This window comes from Caloenas nicobarica, chromosome Z, assembly GCF_036013445.1.
Source record: "Caloenas nicobarica isolate bCalNic1 chromosome Z, bCalNic1.hap1, whole genome shotgun sequence".
Lineage (NCBI taxonomy): Eukaryota > Metazoa > Chordata > Aves > Columbiformes > Columbidae > Caloenas > Caloenas nicobarica.
The window spans coordinates 38,810,166-38,816,165 of record NC_088284.1 but is presented as its reverse complement, the minus strand read 5'-3'; the positions used below and the strand labels follow the sequence as shown (position 1 = coordinate 38,816,165).

Genomic DNA, 6,000 nt, shown 5'->3' with positions numbered 1-6,000 from the left:
TCCAGGAGTTGTTTTCTCAGGATTTGCCATCTTTTAGTCTCATACATTTCTTTTATGTTCACACCTACATTTCCATGATAAAGTAATAAACAGCATAAAAATTACACAAATACTTTAAACCCGGTGTACATTGTATCGTAGTGTAATTATGTAAATATTCCTTACCAGTTATTAAACCTCGAATTTAATCTTCAGTGCCCATTAACCCTAAGGTATTTCTAGGCGTGTCTTTTAAAACAAGAAGTTTTAAGGAAAATCGTTGCCGGGAAACGGACGCACCTCGCGCCGGAGGCGGAGCGAGGAGGGGAAACCCCGCCCCCCAGGAGCGCCACGGCTCGCCTTCCAATCGCGCCGTCCCTCCCAGCCGGGGGGCGGCAGCGGTGGTGCATATTCTCTCGCTGACTGGTCGTCAGCTGCAGCGCGTCACCATGAGGCGGGGAGCGCTCGGATTGGCTGAGAGGGAGCGGGGAGCCTGGCGCTGGTTGGCTGGTCTCGGTCACGTGGCACTGGTGGGGCCGTGACGCCGGCGGTGGCGGAGGGGCTCGGCTTGTCAGGTAGGAAGGTGCCGTGCGCGGGGCGGTGGCGCCGCCGCTGGTGCCCGCGCTCCGGGAGCGGCGTCCGGGCCAGGGGGCGGCCGCCTTCACCCCTTGCCGTGTCCTGCCCGCCCGCCCAGCCGGCAGCCGGTGCAGGGGGCGGGTAGGCCCCGCGCGGGGATTTACCTGCGGGCCAGCGGGGCGGGGCGGGCACCGGCGCCGCTCTTGCTTTCCTTTGAGGGGGCGGCGGCGGCGGCGGCATCCGGTCGCTTCCCGCGGCGGTGGCGCGGGGAGACGTCAGGGCCGCCTCTCGCCCGGCGGCGGCTCCGCCCCGGCGGGGCAGGCAGCGCGGCGGGTGCAGATCCCCGCCCCCGGGGCTGCCGTCGGGCCGGGGGCGCGGGGGCCTGCGAGGGGTCGGGGGGGGCCCGGCCCCGCCTGGCGGTGTCCGGGCTCGGGGGCGGAGGGGGGAAAGGGCTGACTCGGCCAGGGTGCTGTGACGCCTGTCCCCACCGGCAGCCGGCATGGCTGTTCCCCTCCTGCGCTCCGCTTGCGCCACGGATGGCCGGGCTGTGGCTGCTGCGAGTAACGGGCGGACGCGCCAGCCACCAATTGAAACTGTGATGTGCGCCCCCCCTCCAATAAATGCAACGCCCCTGCTGGTTTTTTTGGTTTTGTTTTTTTTTTTTTTTTTGATTCCTCCTACTCTCCCGTGACAATCCTGGACAACAGCCATTTTCTTAACTTACACATTATATTTAGAGCTTACATAGAAAGGTCCTTTAGTGCTGCTGCCCTGGCTTATTTCATGTGTGTTTTTATGCCTTGTGAGTCTCATATCTGCAGCGATCTGAAATGCTCACATATTTGGTATTTGAGAATGACATATATAAAAGGGCATCAAAAGTCCCTTTTCACATTGGAATATGTTTGTATTTTGTTTGAATTTACACAAGCATACACCCTTGTGTCATATTCTATGTGAACACCTAGGGTTTTGTTATGCTGTTAAACAAGCCAATTTGTCTTTTGTTTGTGAGAAAGGTGCAGTGCTTTCCAATTAGCTCATGTAACTTTTCCCCGCTTTCTAACAAACATGCGCAAAATTACCTTGATGCTCTGCTGTATTTTAACACAGCTGCTTTTAACAAGTTGCGATGTAAGAAAAACCTGGGCAGTGTCTGAAACTTTAAGACCAAAAGAATTTACTGGGTATTATTTTCATTTAATTGTACCTACTAAATAATATCTAATAAAAAGATCACTGATGCAGTTTACTACATGTATGTGCTAGTGTTTGGAAGACTCTAGAAGGCGGGACATTCATACTTTTAATCTGCTCACAGCCAAAATGAATTGCAAATGATGGACATATTGTATGTTGAGTTACAGTAATGATTATTGCTGGTGAGACAAAGGTGTGTTCTCTCCTTTTATAAATTCCTTTTTAATGTGTTGAAGAAAATTGTCAGTACTGTTACAAGTTTAAAATACACGTGCGTGGAATGTTAACTCCAGAAGAAATGAGCTTTGGGGTGATTTCTTTGAAGGAGCAGATCGGGTCTTGTATACACAAGGTTACTTTTTAACTGAGCAAATGCTCTGTTAACCATCACCAAGATCTTTTCCTGCTTTCCTACAACTGTAACTTCATGTCACAACCAAATCTTTCAAAGGAAGGTTCTTCTTCAGTTGGTAGTTGGATTGCGAGTGTATAAAGTGATCATGTAGAAATCACACTGAGGAGACACTTGAAAATGAAGACAGGCCAAAGAAGTGATGGGTGAATTTTGAAGTAGAGTGATACGGAGGAATATAAGACACGTCTTCTGTAAGAGAGGAGGAGAGGTAACATTTGCTTCACTGGGATGAAGAGATTTAATGTGGGGAAGCAAGATGCAGATCCATGGGGTTGCACTGCGTTAGGTAAGGTATGATGCATTTCCATACCAAAAATGTTCAGTTTGGTTCTAAACGCAATGGAGAGGAGAGGTGCTTTGCTGACGCCGAGGGAGTTTGTGGTAGACGCGAGTCTGGGGCAGTCGTCTGTCCGTCTGCGCTTTGTCCGTGCGGACACCCCCTCCTTCTGCCCCCCTGCCCTTCCTGGTGCTGCTTCCCGGTGCTTTCGGCGGGGAAGCCGCGGGGCGAAGGAAGATTTGATGCCATGTCAGCCTGAAGGCGGAGAAAGCTGGCAGCAAGCCCGCAGCTGCTCCGTACGAGGAGATGGGATAAGTAAGCAGCATGAGGTCATCATTTCGCAGGGAGGAGTTTTTTGCAGTGTGTGGGAAGTGGGTCTAGGAAGAGGAAAGGGGATTCTTTTGCTGGGGGGGGTGGGGAGGGGAGCAGAGAGAGGAGAAGCAGCAGCAGTAGCAGAGAGGAAAACCTGAGTTAACTCCAACAGGAAGTAAACTGCATATATGCTCCTATCTTAAGATATAACTGTCCACTTAGTACTGTCTTAATTATAGTGTTGATGTATTTGCCTTATAAAAATGTATTTTGAAAACTTAGTGGAGAGGTTTATCATACAGTAGAGGCAGTCTTGGAATTGTTGAGTATTCACCATTTTAATAGGGAATTAAAGGGTTTAATACTGTGCATGTAAATATGCAACATGATTCTGCTGTATAACATTTGCTTTCTGATATGGTTACTCTTCTGCTGAGGGGAGAGTTACTACTTGGGCCAAATCTTGCCTTTATGTTGTTGGTAGGGTGACACGGAGTAACAGCAGTAGTTGTGTACTGTGAGACATTTTTGTGATGTAGCTGTCGATTGAGGTTATCACATGAACCTTTCAACTGTTAAGGGAGAAATAAAAGCATTTTAATTGTACTCCTAATCTGTCCTTTAGGTGTGATTTACAATATTGGTTGCGCAATACTGTAGTCCATTTGGAACCCTGTCTTATTAAGTGGTAGTAATGAAAATACTTAACGAATAACTACTTAGTAGTTTATAATGTATTAGGAAATTTGCTAGATGATATCCAGATCTGGATCTGAAGACAGTGCTTTTGCAAGCTCTCTTGTAATTGTCATCGTTTGATCTCACAGCCTTTTTTTCATATTATGGTTTTGGAAGCGATTATTTTAACATAAGGAGCTGACACATTAAGAAATTAAGCTTAAGCATCAAAATAAATTGCCATAATTAAGACCTAATGAAAAATCAATTACGTTTTAAGTAGGGGCAACCTGTGAAAAGTTTATGAGTTGTTGCATATTATGTAAGTACTCTTTGCCAGAAGCAGAAATAGAATCCAGAATAGTGTTGAAGTGCATTAATCATAAGCCCTTTGTTCCCTGAAATTGCCTGTTTAGAAACTGGGAGACATACAATTACAGCAATGAGTGTGATAGAGTCGTGGAGATGAGCCCCTCTGACAGAATGCTGAGTCATCCCTAGAGCACTCCGTCCTCAATAATAAATGAGTCAGGCATTTGTGGAGAAAAGCACTGTGGAAGTAATTACATGATCACATAATGCATATTCCAAAGAGGGTGGCATTTAGGTTTTCATCCTCAATTTGTGAATCTCTTAATTTTAGCACTTGATTTGTCAGGTTTGCTGCTTTCTCCAGCTCTGTTTATGCCTAGCTTTTTGCTTTAGAAAAACTGGAAAATCTTATTCCATACATTGACAGTGTATTGTAACTTATATGGTTCATCATTGCATTTATGATGTTTGCTGTTTGAACTGAGAATGGCAGTAGTAAGTTCTTTGTCTCAGTACAAAGCAGACTGGAGTGAGAAAGGGCATAGATTTAATGGTTATTTAATAAAGGCAGGAATAATTTTATTGAATATTTAGTGCTGTAATGCTCAAACAAATAACATATTAATAATGACTCAGCTGTTGGAGGATGTTAGCCAGTGGGCTGGTAAATCACAAAATTCACCCTTGGTGGACCTATAAACGAATAAGAGTAGGGTCTTTTTAATCTTTCAATACCTAAAGCTTGTCCTATCTGCTATTAAATTGAAGAGTTTGTTAGAATCTGTTTAGTATATTGTACTGACACCGTGTCTGTTAAAATACAGATTTTGTGAATTATGTTTTCTTTAATGTTTTTGGTTTCTTTCAGATAGCATGTGGCTTTGTAGTTGTGGCTTCTGATTTAAAATGTTCATGAATGTAAAATAGTACACCACAGTATTTGTATGCCAAGTAAGTTTTGAGAATTCCAAATAAGGGGTGCGGTTAAGTGAAGTGGCTAAATTTAAAAAATGTGACAGCTTTAACACTGTAAATAATGGTATTTTAAAACAATTATACTATCCCTTCAGCCGAATGTTGGAGCACCTTTTTAGTGATTAAACCATATAAAGCATGGAATCAGAAAAACACACATTTGTTTATTGTTGGTGTGAGTATATTTGTTGTATGTTGATACTGTGAATGGTATGTTTTCTCCCAAGGAGAATGTATTTTCTGTAATTTCCATAATATAGTTGTTTACCAGTTCAGCAGATGTGATAACTGAAGTTCACCAGATAAAAGGAAATGCTGATTCATCAAATACAGAAAAATGTTAGCAGTTGAAGTGCACAGCCAAAAAGCAAAGTGTTATAAAGGGTTAAAAGGTCTGTAACAAAGATAGAGGAAGTCCTTTCAATACCCAGTTCTGCCTTTTCGATTAGGTGAATGTTGAAATTGGAGTGGGAAATCTCTCATCAGCAAATGTGTTAAGTAATCTTAAGCTACTAAATTTTAGCAAATTTAACTGGCATCTAGATCATGTAATTTATCTAAATTATTCTTTTTTATATGAGGAGGTAATTACACACATCTTTATTGAGGTAAAAATCTCAGTTTGATTCACTGCTTGTCTTCTTCCATGGCCTCTTAGTTTCACATGCTGCGTGCTTTCTAACTCTGCTTTTCTGGAGGCAGCTGGTACCCCCTGAAAGGAAACCGGCCCACAGCTGACAGGGTTGTTTTCTTCAAGCTCTGCTCCAGCCACAATACCAATGCACACCGTAGCAGATTTGTGTCTTATGCAGAACGATCTTCCAGAGGTATCCTAGCCCTGTGTGCCTTGTGTCCTTAAACCTGAGGCTTCATGGTTCTACAGAGCATGCGTTGCATACCCAGCGTATCATGCTGTGAAAACATAATTCTGGTGGGCGGTGACACGGTGATGTCTTGTGCTCTAGTGTTTCATCACCGAAGTCAAACCAGCCAGACTTGAGGAGCCTAGTGGAGATGCAGGGATTTGCAGTGTGGATGTGGTTAGTCTGATTTCAGTGAGTGGGAGGTGCCATTTCCAAAGCAGTGATTAAGCAAACGGTTGTTAACATTTGACTGTTAAAATAGGATGGTTTGTGCCCCTCTACAGAATTTTGCAGATTAAGTTGGAATTTCAGGTGTAAAGATGCGATCAAATTCTCTTCAACTGACTCAGAGTACAGTAAGGCAAGAATTCTGAGGGATCTACATAGCTGTTGCCTGCAATACAAACATTACC

General features: G+C 44.3%; 1 protein-coding gene across 2 annotated transcripts in view; it reads left to right on the top strand.

Annotated features, from left to right (window-relative positions):
* Positions 1 to 510: 510 nt before the first annotated feature.
* FER (FER tyrosine kinase) overlaps positions 511 to 6,000 on the top strand; it is a 175,524-nt gene continuing 170,034 nt past the window's right edge. For both annotated transcript variants that reach the window (XM_065655872.1, XM_065655873.1), the window contains exon 1: positions 511 to 554. The gene's annotated coding sequence lies outside the window, so the exon portion shown is untranslated. The remainder of the gene's footprint in view (positions 555 to 6,000) is intronic.